This window comes from Bos mutus, chromosome 21, assembly GCF_027580195.1.
Source record: "Bos mutus isolate GX-2022 chromosome 21, NWIPB_WYAK_1.1, whole genome shotgun sequence".
Lineage (NCBI taxonomy): Eukaryota > Metazoa > Chordata > Mammalia > Artiodactyla > Bovidae > Bos > Bos mutus.
In genome coordinates this window covers 31,347,490-31,365,681 of record NC_091637.1, presented here as the reverse complement: position 1 = coordinate 31,365,681, position 18,192 = coordinate 31,347,490, and positions in this window count along the sequence as shown.

The following is an 18,192-nucleotide window of genomic DNA, read 5'->3' as shown; positions in this document are numbered from 1 at the left end:
CTCTGGCTGATTAGTGTTCAGTGAGCACAAGATTGACGTCAGAGAGGACAAGAAAGGAAATAAAATTTTAGATAGAGAGGTCAATCAACTCGGTTTCAATACCCTGACTTCATGCTGCTTACACATTCTCTATCCTCTGCTTACAAGGCTTTTAGAAAGGCTTTTCGTCCTTCTTTTATTCAGCCTATGTAAACCAACTGCCATCAATGCATGGATCCTGGACCGTGATTTTCCCATGGTTATCCCCTGACCTCATGGCTCCTTCAGAACTGAAGCTGCAAATATCCCCAATGCCCAGCAGAAACCCAGCAGCTCCATGGCTTTAGGAAATGTTTGTTGCATGAATAAATAATTGTCTTTCCTTTTAAATGAACAAAATCAGCTCCAGGTCACAGCCCTGCCTCTCACTAACCAGAAGAAGTTGCCCCATAATGAAATCTCCTTGATGTTTTCTTTCTGTTACTCTTCTGAAGGAAAAGTTTCAATTAGGTGTTTATAAGGAGCCTGGTAGGTTGCAGTCCATGAGGTTGCTAAGAGTTGGACATGACTGAATGACTTCACTTACTTTTCCCTTTCATGCGTTGGAGAAGGAAGTGGCAACCCACTCCATTGTTCTTGCCTGGAGAATCCCAGGGATGGGGTAGCCTGCTGGGCTTCCGTCTATGGGGTCACATAGAGTCAGACACAACTGAAGCAACTTAGCAGCAGCAGCAGCAACAAGAGAGACTAAAGCTATCATCACTGGGGGGTGGGGGGGAAGATGTTATAATCCAGAAAGTCAAGTGGTTCAGGAATTGTATGACAAAACCTCAGTTTCTGTTGGGAAAAAACCAGACTCAGAGAGCCAGCAATGTTGGACAGAGAAGGGAGGGCCTGGCTTGCAGCCCCCTCACAGCGGGCCCCAGGTCCATCTCACATTTGGCCCCTTCAGAGTTTGTTATAGCCACGCGTTCCGGGAAACACACTCACTCAGGAGGACAATGCAGATAGCAGAGTGCAGTTTATGACACCGGCGGGCCCAAGGCAGACTCTCCTCTTAGCCAAGGACCCCGACCAGCATTTGTGAAAATCTTTTATACCCCATGTGTTCATGTCTGAACCCACCACCCCATATTCCTTGAGACTTACATAAACCAAGGAAAATACAATCCCAGTAACCCCATCATTCACGTGCTATGTGCTCACGTGCTCAGTCAAACAATTAACCAATAATCCATAAGCCCGAGGTTATACTCCGATAGATACAGAAAAATTTATGGCCTGTCTGGAGTGATTAGTGTATGTTTTCTCTTAGGCGATGAGTAACCTAGATACTATCTTCAAGGTTCCCCTGTCTGGAGGGGGTCTTATCCTTCTGTTGTTGTTTTCATAGGCACTAAACACAGAGTTCAGAGTCCATTGGAAAAGTGGCCAAGCATGATCAGCATGAAAGGCCTAAGATGGAGTTCAGGCCCTCTGAATCCCTTCTTCAAGTTAAGGAAACCCCCCTCTTCACTTCTGAGACCCCCCAACCAGGGCAGGCTTGGAGAGCATTCTGAGCCAGCTTCAAGATGGGTCTCTCACTGCTTGGAAAACCCGTTCTGTTCAGGTCTACCTGTTGGTTCAGACTTTAGGCTGCCTGCCTTTTATCCCTGTCTACACGGAAGGTGGCTAAAGACAGGCCCGTCCTTCTCAGGTGAGCTCAAATCGGGGCCTCCGCCCTCACCTGGCCTCAGGATGGGGAGCCGTCACTGTGCATCCCTGGGGAGGGGCGTGTGAGGCGCGTGACTGCTGCACTCTTAGGTTTTTCTCATCTTCTGTAACTATTGATATTTTAGTAGCACATATCCAAGGAAGCTTGTGGGCAACTCAAGAGAAGCCTGGGGAGAAGAGAGAGACGTTCTGGTTTGAAAAGAGGTCGAAGAACCACAGAATCAGAGGAGCTCATATCGAAAGGGATTTTGGTACTCACCTGTGCTATGCTATGCTAAGTCACTTCAGTAGTGTCCAACTCTGTGTGACTCTATGAACTGTAGTCCCCCAGGCTCTTCTGTCCATAGGATTCTCCAGGCAAGAATACTGGAGTAGATTGCCATTCCCTTCCCCAGGGGATCTTCTTGATCCAGGGATCCAATCCGCGTCTCTTACGTCTCCTGCATTGGCAGAAGGTTCTTTACCCAGCGCCACCTGGGAAGCCCTTGGTACTCACCTAGGATATTCCAAAGAGGACATGTCCCCAGGATCACCAAAGAGGCCCCTCTTTGATCTGTTTTATAAGTATTGTGGTGGACTATCTTGCTTAAAGAAAGAGTTCTGGTTTTGTTTTGTTTTGTTTTTTAATCTGCAGAACATTGATCCTAGAGCAGCTTCTTACATGATACAAGAATACCCTTTATTATGGTGTTTCTGTCACAGTGCCACCCAGACTTACAGGATCCCAGAGTCAGAGTGCTCCCTTTTACCCCTAAGATGCTGCGCCACTGTTGGGCAGCTATAATGATCCAAAAGAGACACTTCTTCCCCCCACCCCTCCCCGACACACACACACACACATGCTTCTCTGTGGTTCTCTGAATTGGTCCTGATCCTGGTCTTCTTCCCCATGGTCTGGGCTGTGGTCTGTTGAAGGCAGAGCCCACATCCTCCTCCCCGCCACCCCCACCTCACCTCTTCTCCCAATTCAATGTTCTCGGGTCCTTGGTCTGCTCCTTTGATATTTAACAGATCATTACTTGCCCTAAAGGGATTCTCTGGTCAGAAGTAAAAATGTTTTATGGCTATCACTTCAGTTGGCTCTGCTACTGATTCAAAATAGCAGTTGTTTTTCTCTTTAATGAATATTTTTCTCCCTCCCAGTTGTTGAGTGCTCTCCCTTTTTAAAGGTGTGACGATTCCAAGCAGACCAGAGCATGTCTGAGATTTCCTCCCCAGGCATTTCGCAACACTCACTGCCCTCCTTCCCTCCTGCCATGGAGGTTGTTGCTGTCAGGGTCTAGACTTTCTAAACTATAAGCAAAGCAATCTGAGGACCCACAGCCATAGAATAGCAGGCCAGGTAGAGGGTTCTCCCACTTGACCTCTAGAATTACCTGGAGGGCTTGGTAAAACTCAGACTCCTGAGTTTCTGAATCAGATCAGGGTGGGGCCCGAGAATCTGCATGTCTAACCTGTTCCCAGGTGATGCTGATGCTACTGGTTTCAGAGCTACTCTCTGAGAACTGCTATATGAAATGGAGACAGACAGCAAGGTTTCAAGGAATGGGAGTGTTTCTAAGTGCCCAGTAGAAAAGGGTGCAGTGAGACCCACACACTCCACAGGTGCCTGAGTTCACCCCTTGTTCCTTGCTCAGGCGCCGCCTCTCCCACCCACGGCATTGCCCCCACAGGGAGTCTCACAGGGCTGGGAGCAGACACATTGTTTTTCGGACACTTCATCTCAGAGACCAAAGGAAACTGCTCCTCTGCTCCCAGATTTGGCCCTTGAGGAAAAATTGGCAAGAAAACAGTCATTTCATCTTGGAGGTGGCAGTGATCAAGAGAACAGCCTTCAACAAGCGTTTGAACAACACTCCTGTGTATGCCTAAGGGCCCTGCAGACTGTCCTAGGGATCTGAACAAGGGCAATTTCAAAATTCTGGGCCTATTCTGGTGATGAGCTATGGGAACAAAAGAATATTGGAGCTTAGAGAATGAGGAGTCGGTACATAGATGACAGGTTGTAGTTCCACGCCAGGAGATGTGGCTCCTAAGAGAGAGAAACACTTAAATAACAACAATGGCTACCTGACTTTGCAATCCTAGAGGATGCTAGGAAGGAAGAGAAGCTGAGCGGGCTGGGGGTGGGGGTGGGGGGAACAAAGTAGGAGGCTGGGGTGTCATTCGGGCAAAGAGGTGTTAGAGCCTGGGGGGTGGGGTGGAGGTTGTTGTTGGTTTCTAAAATATTTACCATCACCTGAGCATCAAAGACTGACAACAGACTGTGAAACCTCCCAGTCCCAGAGAGACCCCTGGCAATTAAGTTTAAAGGGCAGGAGCTGTCAATTGGCAGCCAATATATGTATAAAAGGAGCCTTCATCTCTGGCATCTTAACTTCAGCTGTGGAATTCATCTCACCTTGCAGCCTTATCAAAGGTTTGCCCTTCTGTTGCTTCAAAAAAAAAAAAAAATCACTTTATTGAGATTTTGAAATGCCAAAGTTTTCGAACCAGCAGCAGCTATCAAAAATTAAAGGAGCTTTAATCACAAGGTATTTCCTGTTTTAACTTCTAAGAGAAACTGCTACAGTACTCACTGAGGCTTGACAAGAACTGTTTCATGACTGTGGGTTCCAGAGCTTTCCTTCACGTTGTGTTTTGGCTATGCCTGCTTCATCTCTATTATTACTTAGCAAGGAAAGAATTTCCTTTTTTTCTAGTCTAAACATTCCCCATGAGAAAAACAGTCTGCTTCTCTGTTGAATAATAGGCCCCAAAGCCTGTTAATAAAAAACCAACATCCATTTAGGAATTAATGGTAGGTAAGAATCGCATCATTCATGTTCATCGTATTTCTGCTACCTGACAGAGTGTAAAAAGTAGATTGCCTTTCTGAGCCTGCTTTGAAGGAGTCGATTCTGTCTCCAGAATGTCTCCACCATCTGTTCCAACCACAGTTGTCTTACCCAAAGGCTCATTACTCCTTCTGAGATGAGTCAACCCCCTCCTATCTGATCTCCCCACTTCTGCACTCCTTCCCTTCTCATCTTATGGTAATTCTCTACACACTTCCCTAACACAGATCTTTCCCTAAGACCCACACATCCGCCACACACCTCTTAGGGGAGGGGATACCAGGGCTTATCTTCGTAACCCATAGTGTACTGGGTTATCTTCAAGGTGGGTTTCCCGCACCTGACCTGCCTTTCCAGCTCCACGTTGCCCAGGCTCCCAGTCCAGCTCCTGCCTCAGATGCATTGCTTTTCAGTCATGCAGCCAGGAGCACATTCATCCACTCAGCAGATGCTGCGCCCCGATTTCGGTCCTGGGAAACAGTTTAATAATAACAATAAAAACAGCTAACTGAAACTTTTCTGTATGCCAGGCACTGTGCCAAGTCTCTTCAGGTAAGAACTCATTTGATTCACACAATGACTCTATTAGGTAAATATAGCAACTCATCACCTCCATATAAAAGTAAGGAGACAGAGACTCAGAGAAGCTAAGCAGCTTGCCCAAGTTCAGGCTTCATAGTTCGTCACTCATTTATTTATTCAAATGGTCTCTGGAGTAACTATTATGTTCATGCATTATCCTAGGTACTTGGAAAACATGAGAGAAGGAAACAAAGAACTCTGCCCTCGTGGAGCTTACATTCTGGTGGAGGGAAATGGACAAGAGAATAGATGTTCTAAGTGAATTATCTAGTGTGTTCGAAGGTGATGAGTAGTACTATGGGAACTAAAGAAGAGCAGAGCTTAAGGAATGGGGAGTCAGCGTGTATGTGGCAGGTTGCAGTATTAATAAGATGGTCATGATGGCTGCATTACCCAGGGGACCTTTGCCTGGTGGGCTGCCGTCTACGGGATCGCACAGAGTCGGACACGACTGAAGCGACTTAGCAGCAGCAGCAGAAGAAAGTAGAGGAGATACCCTACGGCTCTCTTGGGGAAGAGCATCCTTGGGAGAGGGAAGAGCGAGTGCAAGAGTCCTGAGGCAGGAACATGCCAAGTGCCTGCTCTGTTTAGGAATTATAATGGTATCCAAAGTGGAGGGAGAGGAGTGAATAAGGGAAAAGAGCAGGGGCAGAATCCTGTAGCTATTCGGCTTTCATTCTGAGTAAAATGGCAAAGCAGGGACTTCCCTGGTGGTCTAGTGGCTAAGACTCTGCACTCCCAATGCAGGGGGCCTGGGTTCCATCACTGAGCAGAGAACTAGATCCCACACGATGCAGTTAAAGATCCCGCAGGCTGCAACAAAGATCGAAGACCCTGCATGCGGCAGCTAAGACCACTGGTAGACAAGCACTTTTTTCCAAGTGGCAGTGGGCAGTGGGGCCAGTTGTATTCTACGGTCATCTTGTAGGGAAGAGATGATGGAGAAGAGGGTGGTGGGTGGGGGAAGGGGAAGTCAAAAGATGGGTGCAAAGAACAAGAGGCAATTACACTAATTCAGGCAGCAGTAATGAAGGGGTGAGAAGTGGCTGGATTGGACTCTGAAGTTTTTTACTTTAGAGCATGGGGACGGCTCTGTGGAGCCTGCTTTACTCCACCTTCGTCCGGTCTACTCTGCCTCCTTTACAGGTAGTTATACAGGGGTCTCCTTAAATTATCACAGATTCATTTGAAATCACACACCCCAAACTGGAAATACTTCATTTAAATTCATTTAATACAAGCATTACATTAAGAAAAAATAACATCCTCCACCTTTCAAATTTCCTACAGACATTTTTTGTCTTTGAAAGTTAAATTGTTAAATCCATCATCTCCACTTTTAAATTCCTCTCGTAAAAAGGCAGTGTTTCTTCCTGTCTGTTTAAATCATATTCCACCCTGAGATTGGTTATGTAACTTAGGAATGAAAACAATGTCATGCCTTACTTTTCATCTGTCTCTTGGGAGGTGGCTACAGGACCTGGAGTGGGAAATCAGTAGAGTCATAACCATAAGGCAATTTCATCTACTTTTTCTTAATTAAATGGGAAATATAAATTCTTTTCAATGAATGTATTAAATAGAAAACACACTCCAGTTCCAACCGGTTGCTAGGTAAAGCAGGCAAGGACAAAGACTCAGAGCTGGAAGGAAATATAAAGACCCACTCCTTTGAACTCTTCAATCATCCTCTGATGAGGAACCAGATCGGGAACAAAGAGAGCTGCCCAGACTGCACTGAGGTTAAGTGGCTGAAACTCAGGTCCTCCTTCGGACACCAGCCTAGTGCTTTTCCCAGACACAGTGAGGCAGCTTCCTGTCAGAACAGACCAGAGAAAACAAAATTATGGGCTTTCAAAGCTAGACTCTTAAAGTGATATCCAGAGCAACTAGACCAGTGTTTCTACATGGGGTGAGTTTGCCCTCGGGGCACTTTTGGCAATGTCTGGAGACGCTGTTTTTTATCTGTTACAGCTGAAGGGAGGGTGCTACTGGCATCTGATGAGTAGAAGCTGACGATGCTGTTAAACATCCTGCTATGCACAGCTCTTCCCTGCCCCCAACAAAGAACAATTCAGTCCCCAAGGTCAACAGTGCCAAGGTGCAGAAACCCTGAACTAGATCCAGCTACATATTAAGAGTCACCTGGGTGTCTGCAGACCAGTTGGATCAGAATCTCTAGGGGAGGGGTTCGAACAACGGTGTTTCTGAAAAACTCTCCAGGTGAAAGTTTGAAAATTACTGGTTCAACCCCTACCAATTGGAAAATGAATCAAATAACCAACCAAAGAATGTAATTAGCCCTCACTGTGGAGAAGGCAATGGCCACCCACTCCAGTACTCTTGCCTGGAAAAGCCCATGGACAGAGGAGCCTGGTGGGCTGCAGTCCATGGGGTCGCTAAGAGTCGGACACGACTGAGCGACTTCACTTTCACTTTTCCCTTTCATGCATTGGAGAAGGAAATGGCAACCCACTCCAGTGTTCTTGCCTGGAGAATCCCAGGGATGGCGGAGCCTGGTGGGCTGCCATCTATGGGGTCGCACAGAGTCGGACACGACTGAAGCGACTTAGCAGCAGCAGCAGTGTGTCCACCAGAAACTGAAGGACGTATAAAGCAGTTCACATCACAGCCCTGCCTCAGGGAGCTCGCAGTTTGCCTGAGTAGCAGACCAGGAAACACTATCTGTTGTGGGTTATTTAGGTGACGAATGAAGACCATGTGGAGGAAGGGCTTTAGCAAACAGAAGGCAACAGTGAGCATTGAGAAGTCAGAGGGCTGGCTCCTGGGTTGCAACCAGAGGCGAGTTTATTGGTAGGACTACTTCATCTATTTTCCATCTTTGTATTTACTTCCGTGATCAGAAAAAGTCTCATTTTTTCCATCTGCTAAAATTGGGTTAGATAAGGTACACTATCTTATCCTCCAAACTATAATTATACATGATTTAATGATATTAAATATAATGTTACTGAGTCCAGAGAGACTGTTTTATTGCTTTTTAAAAAACTATACAAGTAATTTAATATATTTTATATATTAAGAAAATAATTGTCCCTCAGTTGTGTTTGGGTTAATTATACCCACCTTTCCCATTGGGAATTGGATTCCTTAAAGTTATCTTGGGGCTTCCCTTGTTGGGAATAAAGAATCCACCTGCAATGCAGGAGACACAGGAGATGCGGGTTTCATCCCTGGGTCAGGAAGATCCCCTAGAGGAGGGCATGGCAACCCACGCCAATATTCTTGCCTGGAGAGACCCATGGACAGAGGAGCCTGGTGGGCTACAGTCCATAGTGTTGTAAAGAGCTGGAAATGACTGAAATGACTGAGTGTGCACGCAAGGATATCTTGGTCAGCTTCCTAAACTTGCCTGTCATTTTCGTGGTTACAACTCCCCTACTCCACAGTATAGGACACAATATTTAAGACATGGTCTTTCTCATTTTTACACTAGTATCTAGTCAAAGCCTGTTTCCCTGCCTCCCTAGAGGCACTGGCGGCTGTTAGCAGTGGTTTTCAATCCTAAACAGACCCCATGCTCCCTGTAATAATAATAATGTTGTTAACAGCTGCTTTACTATGTTGAAATAAAACTCGTATGTAATATAACTTACCTACATATAAAAATTTTTTGAATCATTATATACTGATTGTCCCCTCCTCCATATATTCTCCATGCCCCTACAGCCTGCTCTGCCCCCAGGGTGGCAACCTCCACAGACTGCATCACCCGGGCTTCCTGTGGCATTAGGCCCATGGGAGGCACTGATACAAAGGCCACAGCAAAAGGAGAGAGATGAGTGTACTTATTCCCTGCCTCATGGAGCTGCTAACAGTGTTGGCACGTCTCTGTACCTGCAGTCACAGCTCATATGTGTGTGGGTGAGGGGTGTGTGAGTGCATGTGTGCTAAGTCGCTTCAGTCGTGTCTAACTCTTAGCGACCCTATGGACTGCAGCCTGCCAGCCTCTTCTGTCTGGGGGATTCTCCAGGCAAGAATCCTCAACTGGATTGCCATGTCCTCCTCCAGGGGATCATCCCAACCCTGGGATCCAACCCACATCTCTTATGTCTCCTGCATTGGCAGGCGGGTTCTTTACCACTAGTGCCACCTAGGAAGCTCGGGAGACTAACACTGCCTAACCACAGACTGTGGCTTCAACAACAGACATTTACTTTTTCACACTTCTGGAGGCTGGAAGTCAAGGTCAAGGTGTCTACCCGGTTTACTTCTGGTGAGGCTTCTCTCCTTGGCTTACAGAGAGCTGCCCTCTCTCTCTGTCCTCGCGTGGCCTTTCCTCTGTGCACTTGCACCCTGGGGTCTCTTCTTCTTTGCATGTGGACACCAACCCTATTGGATTAGCGCCCCACCCTTGTGACCTCATTTAATGATAATGACCTCTTTAAAGGTGCTAACTCTAAATACAGTCACATCCTGAGGTGCTGGGGGGTTAGGACTTCAGTGTGTGAATTTGAAAAGGGTATTATCTTAACATGTAAATACTTGGGAATGACTATCCCAGAAGATATCTGGAAGTACTGCTGTCAGATGTTCACACCATGAATGAGCTTAGATACAAAAGCAGGATACCAAGGTTTTTATCAGGGACTCAGGTGGCATGAGTAGTAAAGAACACGCCTGAATATGCAGGAGACATAAGAGATGTGGGTTCGATCCTGGGGTCGGGAAGATTCACTGGAGGAGAGTATGGCAACCCACTCCAGTATTCCTGCCTGGAGAATCCCATGGACAGAGGAGCCTGGCGGGCTACAGTCCATGGGGTTGCAGAGAGTTGGACACGACTAAAGTGACGACACATGCACGCACACACACACCACTAGTGCCAATATCATTTGGGACCTGTTTTTCTGCAATGGTGAACAACTCTTGGAAAAGTTCTAAATAAAAGGAAGCCTAGTTTCTTTGATTTACATAGTATTGAATTTCTGGAAATGCAGTATACATTAAAACTATGTGAAAAATAGTTTGTTTAAAGTGGAGTTTGATTCTAGGCTCAGATGATCATAAGCAGGAGTTTCACCTACATGAATGTCCACTCAGTTCAGTTCAGTTCAATTCAGTTGCTCAGTCGTGTCCAACTCTTTGTGACCCCATGAATTGCAGGCCTCCAGGGGGTGTCCATCACCAAGTCCTGGAGTTCACTCAAACTCACGTCCATTGAGTCAGTGATGCCATCCAGCCATCTCATCCTCTGTCGTCCCCTTCTCCTCCTGCCCCCAATTCCTCCCAGCATTAGAGTCTTTTCAAATGAGTCAACTCTTTGCATGAGGTGGCCAAAGTACTGGAGTTTCAGCTTCGGCATCATTCCTTCCAAAGAACAGCCAGGACTGATCTCCTTTAGAATGGACTGGTTGGATCTCCTTGCAGTCCAAGGGATTCTCAAGAGTCTTCTCCAACACCTCAGTTCAAAAACATCAATTCTTAGGTGCTCAGCTTTCTTCACAGTCCAACTCTCACATCCATACATGACCCTGGAAAAACCATAGCCTTGACTAGATGGACCTTTGTTGGCAAAGTAATGTCTCTGCTTTTGAATATGCTGTCTAGGTTGGTCATAACTTTCCTTCCAAGGAGTAAGTGTCTTTTAATTTAATGTCCACTGGGACAGTCTATGGAGAAGGCAATGGCACCCCACTCCAGTACTCTTGCCTGGAAAATCCCATGGATGGAGGAGCCTGGTGGGCTGTAGTCTGTGGGGTTGCTGAGAGTCTGACACGACTGAGTGACTTCACTTTCACTTTTCACTTTCATGCATTGGAGAAGGAAATGGCAACCCACTCCAGTGTTCTTGCCTGGAGAATCCCAGGGACGGGGGAGCTTGGTGGGCTGCCGTCTATGGGGTCGCACAGAATCAGACACGACTGAAGTGACTTAGCAGGGACAGTCTAAAACCAGGTAAGACAAAGTACAATTATTTCTTGTGCAGGATTGCCCTACAAATGGCAGGGCACCTGGGCCCCCGACCTTGCACTTCAAATGCTCACAAAGTACCCCCAGGGTGTCTCCCCTCCAGCACTGAGTTCAGAGGATTTCAGTGGCCTGGAGTAATTGTGGTCTCTGCTGTCCTCTGCCCCTTTCTAGTGCTGGAGTCTGGGAGGAGGGGAGGGGTGGCAGGCAGTGGGGAAAGATCACGGTCTGTGGTGAGGAGTCTCTCCTCTCTCAGGTGGTTATTGTGATTCTATGGCTCAGAGTGACCCATCAAGGAAGTCTTCTGTGGGACTTCTGGGGTGAACTCATATATGAGTTTGATTTTTTCTTTTTAAAACATTTTAATTTAATTCATTTATTTGGCTGCATTGGGTCTTAGTTATGGCACTCGGGATCTTTAGTTGTGGCATGAGAACTCTTAGTTCCAGCATGTGGGATCTAGTTCCCTGACCAGATTGAACCCAGGCCTCCTGCATTGGGAGCATGGGGTCCTAGCCACTGGACCACCAGGGACTCATTAGCAGTCACTATTCATACCCCCTACATCCAGACCTAGGTGACCGCTAATCTACTTTCTATCTCTCAAGATTTTGGAGTCATATAGATCATGTGGCTTTTGTGACTGATTTCTTTCACTTAGCAGATGATATAGAGGGTCATCCATGTTGTAGTTTGTATCAGTACTTCATTCCTTCCATAGCCAGAAAACATTCCTTTATATGAATACACCACCTTTCATTTATCTATGCATCAGCTGGTGCACATTTGGATTGATTTCATGCTTTTGACTATTATGGGCAGTGCTGCTATGAACGCTTTTGTACAGTTTTTGTGTGTGTGTTTTCATCTCCTCTGGGTATATAGTGGGTTGGCCAAAAAGCATGTTCCAGGTTTTCTGTAAGATGTTCAGAAAAGCCCAAACACACTTTTTGGCCGACCCAATACTTAGGAGTGGAATTGCTGGGTCATGTGGTAATTCTCTGTTTAACTTTTTAAGGAACTGCCAGGATGTTTTCCAATACAGCTCCATAATTTTACATTCCCAGTGGCAACATACGAAGGTTCTAATTTCTCCACTTCCGCATGAATGCTTGTTATTATCTGCCTTTTTGATTATATACATACCAAGTAGGTACGATGTGTTATTTCACTGTGGTTGTGATTTGCATTTCCCTAATGATTAGTGAGAGTTTCCCTGGTGGCTCAGATAATAAAGAATCTGCCTGCAATGCAGGAGACCTGGGTTCGATCCCTGGGTTGGGAAGATCCCTTGGAGAAGGGCATGGCAACCCACTCCAGTGTTCTTGCCTGGAGAATCCCAAGGACTGAAGAGCCTGCCGGGCTACAGTCCATGGGGTTGCAAAGAATCAGACTGAGTGACTAAGCACACAATGATGAGTGATGTTGAGCATCTTTGCATGTCCTTATTGGTCATTTTTATATATACCTGGAATAAATGTTTATTCAGATAATTTGTCCATATTTTAATTGGATAATTTATTTTATTTTTTATTTTTAAAATTGAGTGGTAAGAGTCCTTTGTATATCTTAGGTATAAGTTGTTTATCAGGTATGATTTGCAAATATTTTCTCTTATTCTGTGGATTATTTTTTCACTTTCTTAATGTTGTCTTTAAAGCACAAAAGTTTTAAATTTTGATGAAATTCAGTTTATTTTTTTCTTTTGACCATGGTCACAAAGATTTACTTATACAATTTCTTCAAGAGTTTTATAGTTTCAGCTCGTATTTAGGCCTATGTTCCGTTTTGAGTTGATTTTCGTATATGGTTCGAGGAAGGGGTCCAATTTCATTCTTTTGCATTTAGCTATCCAGTTGTCCCTGCACCATGTGTTGAAGAGACTATTCTTTCCCCACTAAATTGTCTTGGCACCCTTGTCTACCACCACAGTCTTATTTCTGGAGTCTCAGTTCTTTTCTCTTATGTCAGTGCTACACTACTTGACTGCTACACCCATATGGCTTCTTAAATGGACATTCCAAGGGCTGCCCCCATTTCATACTTCCCTTCATATGGGAGACAGACTCCTGTTCAACTTCTTTCATTCTCTCCATTGCAAACACCATAGGCTTTAACCCATGGCCTCTTACTGCTGGCCCACAAAGCAAACAGTTCTCTTGGATGAGAAAATGTGCCCTTTTTCAGGGACTTCTCGTGAAAAGGTCAAGTATTCATACATACCAAAAGTTGATATGCAGGCTCCTTCAATACTGACCTGTGGACTTTGGAGTCTCATCTTAGAGAAATTCTCCAAGCTATGGGGGTAGTGGAAATAATTTAGGTAAAGTGTGGAAAGAGAAAAAGCCATGGATAAAACCCCAGATGGTGGGGGGAAAAGCCCATAAAAGAGTCTGAGAAGCAGTGATCAAATGGGAAGGAGAAAAATTAGAAGAGCATGTCCTCATTAAAACCAAAAGAAAAAAAAGCATTTTTCAGGAGGCTGAAGTCAGGAGACATGTGCTCAAGAAACTTTATGTGAATTCCATAGTTGGGCTTCTGTTTGGACTGTTCAGTTCAGTTCAGTCGCTCAGTCGTGTCTGACTCTTTGCGACCCCATGAATCGCAGCACGCCAGGCCTCCCTGTCCATCACCAACTCCTGGAGTCTACCCAAACCCATGTCCATCGAGTCGGTGATGCCATCCAACCATCTCATCCTCTGTCGTCCCCTTCTCCTCCTGCCCTCGATCTTTCCCAGCATCAGGGTCTTTTCAAATGAGTCAGCTCTTCACATCAGGTGACCAAAGTATTGGAGTTTCAGCTTCAACATCAGTCCTTCCGAAGAACACCCAGGACTGATCTCCTTTAGGATGGACTGGTTGGATCTCCTTGCAGTCCAGGGGACTCTCAAGAGTCTTCTCCAACACCACAGTTCAAAAGCATCAGTTCTTAGGTGCTCAGCTTTCTTCACAGTCCAACTCTCACATCCATACATGACCACTGGATAAACCATAGCCTTGACTAGACGAACCTTTGTTGACAAAGTAATGTCTTTGCTTTTGAATATGCTGTCTAGGTTGGTCATAACTTTCCTTCCAAGGTGTAAGTGTCTTTTAATTTCATGGCTGCAATCACCATCTGCAGTGATTTTGGAGCCCAAAAAAAAAAAGTCTGACACTGTTTCCACTGTTTCCCCATCTATTTGCCATGAAGTGATGGGACCAGATGCCATGATCTTAGTTTTCTGAATGTTGAGTTTTAAGCCAACTTTTTCACTCTCCTCTTTCACTTTTATCAAGAGGCTCTTTAGTTCTTCACTTTCTGCCATAAGGGTGGTGTCATCTGCATATCTGAGGTTATTGATATTTCTCCTGTCAATCTTGATTCCAGCTTGTGCTTCCTCCAACCCAGTTAAATCCATCTGCAGAAACAACCTTGCTGAATGGTGTATAATCAATCCTACTCTTAGAATGTATTTTAGGGGGAGGGCTAATACTTAAATTTTCACGTATTTTTGAAACTTAAGTTTGAAACTATAGCTGACTTAATCAACTGCTTATATTTTGTCTCATTTGCATATTAGTCTGTCTTTCCCCTCCCTCCTCCAGTGCTCAAACACAGACTTTTTTGTTTTTCCTGAACTATTTGAAAGTAAGTTGCAGCCATCTTACTCCTTTCTCTTCTAAAAATACTTCAGCATGTAAGAACAAGGACATTCTCATAACCACTGTTCAGTTGTCAAAAGTAATGACATTTATCACTGATACAATAATATTAAATACAGTGCATTTTCAAATGTCAGGATTACTCCATTAACATCCTTTATACCTATTTTTCCTTTCTCTAGGACCGAATCCAGGATCACATGCTATATCTAGATGTCATAGTTTCCTAGTCTCTTTTAAACTAGAAGAGCTCCTTGGCCTTTTTTTGCTTTTCTTGACATTGCCACTTTTGAAGAATATAGGTCAAAAATTTTGTAGTATGTCCCTCACTTTGTGTCTGTGAGGTTTCTTTGTTGTTAAATTCAGACTATGTGGTGTTGACCCTTGAACAACACTGGGGAGGAAGGGTGCCAACCCTCTGCACAGTGGAAAATCTGAGAATAACTTTCACACGACCCTCTCAATCTGCCGTTCCTCTACATCTACAGATTCAACCAACAGTGGATCACATAATACTGCAGAGTTTACTATCGAAAAACACTCCATGTATAAGTGGCCCCCATAATTCAAGCCCATGTTATTCAAGGATCAGCTGGAGTTTTTCAGGAATACCACAGAACTGATGGTGTGTCCTTCTCAATGACCATATTAGAAACACACAATGTTGGTTAGTTCCTGTATTGGTGATATTAACTCAGACTACTTGGGTACAGTTTGTCTGTCAGGTTTCTCAGCTATAAAGCTACTATTTTTCTCTTTATGATGAGAAAAATAATTTGTGGGAAGATACTTTGAAATTGTAAATATGTATGTTTCTTATCAAATTTTCACCCATTAGTTCTGGTATCCCTTGATGATTTTTTTAACTCCAGCATGTATTCTACATTTATAAGTTGGCATTCCACTATATGGAAGAGCATTCTTTTCTCACTCATCTATTTTTTAATTCTTTACTTTATTTCACCATGGACTTGGATTTTTATTTTATTCAAAAGCTTATAATCTATTATCATGATTTATTTTGATGCTTAAATTATACCGTATTTGGCCAGTGGGAACCCCTACAAACTGATTCCAGCATCCCTTTGATGTGTCCCCATTTTTCTTTCAAGCAATTTTAAGAATTCCAGTTTAGTCATTTAGTTGACTCAGCTGGCCCCTGATTTGCTCTGACCTCATGGCTAAGTCTAAGAAACAAGGCAAATGAGATCTATCTGCACATTGCATTTATTTTTAAAGCATTTAAAATTGCATTATATATTTTGCACAATTTTATGCTACTAGCTTATGGTCACATAAAAAAATCCAGCTCTCTATCAATGTAAATGAACAGTAAGGCTTCTTAAGTCATCATAGCTGACTGAAATCCTGCTCCAAACGCACTTAAATGCTAGACAAAATAGAATCCAAAACAGTTAAGATTATAGATCAGAGTATAAGAGCAATAAAGAAAACTCCATGTGCTAGAAATAAAGAAGGAACAAAAACCGAGAAGAAATGAACAGGGCATGATGGCTCACAGGGGAATCAGACAGGGCCCCTGAATGTGAACCTCAACCACTGGGGTGAGGTCTTAATGCCAAAGAAAAAGAAAGGAGATGATGCTTCTACAGTGGGGAGCTGGCCAGGACCAGAAGGAGGCTTTCTCTGAGATGAAGACTAGAAAAACTCCACCTACCGGTCTTCCCTGATAGCTCAGACGGTAAAGCGTCTGCCTACAATGGGGGAGACCCAGGTTCGATCCCTGGGTTGGGAAGATCTCCTGGAGAAGGAAATGGCAACCTACTCCAGTATTCTTGCCTGGAAAATCCCATGGACTGAGGATCCTGGTAGGCTACAGTCCATGGGGTAGCAAAGAGTCGGATACGACTGAGCGACTTAACTTTCACTTTCACTGGTCTAAAAAGGAACGAGGAAGTATAATATCTGCCAGCCGTCATCCACGAGAAAGTGTTAGTTGCTCAGTCGTGTCCGACTCGTTGGGACCCCATGGACTATACAGGTTCCTCTGTCCATGGGATTCTCCAGGCAAGAATACTGAAGTGGGTAGCCATTCCTTTCTCCAAGGGATCTTCCTGACCTAGAGATCAAACCCAGGTCTCCCGCATTGCAGGCAGATTCTTCACCATGTGAGCCACCAGGGAAGAGAAACTAGTCACCAAAACTGTGCTCCTGCAGATACACAGGGATACTACTGTGAAATATAGAAAATTTTAGGCTAAGAAATTTAACACAGAAACCTGTCTAGAACTGATAAAACTCACAAGGCCTAAGGAAGACTTCTACAACCTCGGATATACAAGTCTCTCCATGCAAACAGCTCTCACTAAATGTGAATTCAGTCAAAATTTGCAAACCATAATGAAGGTGAGTCAGTGGACTGACAAATGGGACAACACCTAGAACCAATAAAATAATCTCAAAGATACTTAAACATAAATATATTTAAACATCCAAAGGGGGGGAAATCATTTTTAAATGAGACTGCAAGTCAAGAACAGGCTAAGAGACATTAAAAAAAATTACAGTCATTGAAACAAACTGATATTATGTCAGCTTTCTCTCATCTTGTGCCATTAGTAAATTCATTCAGTAAATATCTACTATGTGCTAATCACATACTGGCCACTAGAAACGCAAGGATAAAGATACAGGAGTAGTCCTCAAGAAACTTTTATTTCATTCCTTTAACTTTATGCAAGATTTTTATATATTGATTTATCTAAAGCCCATTGATTTGTAGATAAACTGTTATACTTTTTCTCTTTGTCATACAGGAAACTTTATGTTTATCATGTTTTTAAATTGAGCAGGAGAGTGGCATTAATACAAATCACCCTCATCTTCCCTTCTCTAGGCTCTCAGTTCGTTGCTTTGCTTTGGTGGGTTGTTTGGGAGTAAGTTTTGCTGAGGTGTTGGGGTATAAAAAGCAGAAGGGCAGAAGGAGCACAGCTGGAGGACTAATTGCTGTAGTATGGTGAGGTGAAATACCTGTAAACAGCTAGTCAGAGCTCAGCCTTAGCTTAGCCCAACTTCCCTTTCCTTATCACCATGGATGCAAGATCACAATTAAAGGTAATCAAGATTTTTTTTTTTTAGAGTACGCTAACAAAATCATTCACTTGCATGAGGTCATTTGTTGTTACATGGAACAACAAAGCATCAATTCAGACAGGCCAGCAGCTGGCACAAAGAAAACCCACCTTTGTTCATGCTTTTAGTGTGTTCTTGTAATGGGATGGTCTCTTTACGTCTGTTACCAACCATTATTAATGGGACCACAGAGCAGAAGAGTGATGTCTTCTGTTCTTTGAAAACTGGCCTCAGAAGAGAAGAAAAATAACTTTGTAGAACAGAAAACAAAACTAGGGTGTTTTTTTTCTTGTTTAATCTTATTTTTTTCACAAAACCAAGATTAAAGGCTATGTGAATTTTTTAAATCCCTTTAACCATTTTTTTTTCTTTTCTCCCTTTAACCATTTTTAAAGTTTCAAGAATTTAAATG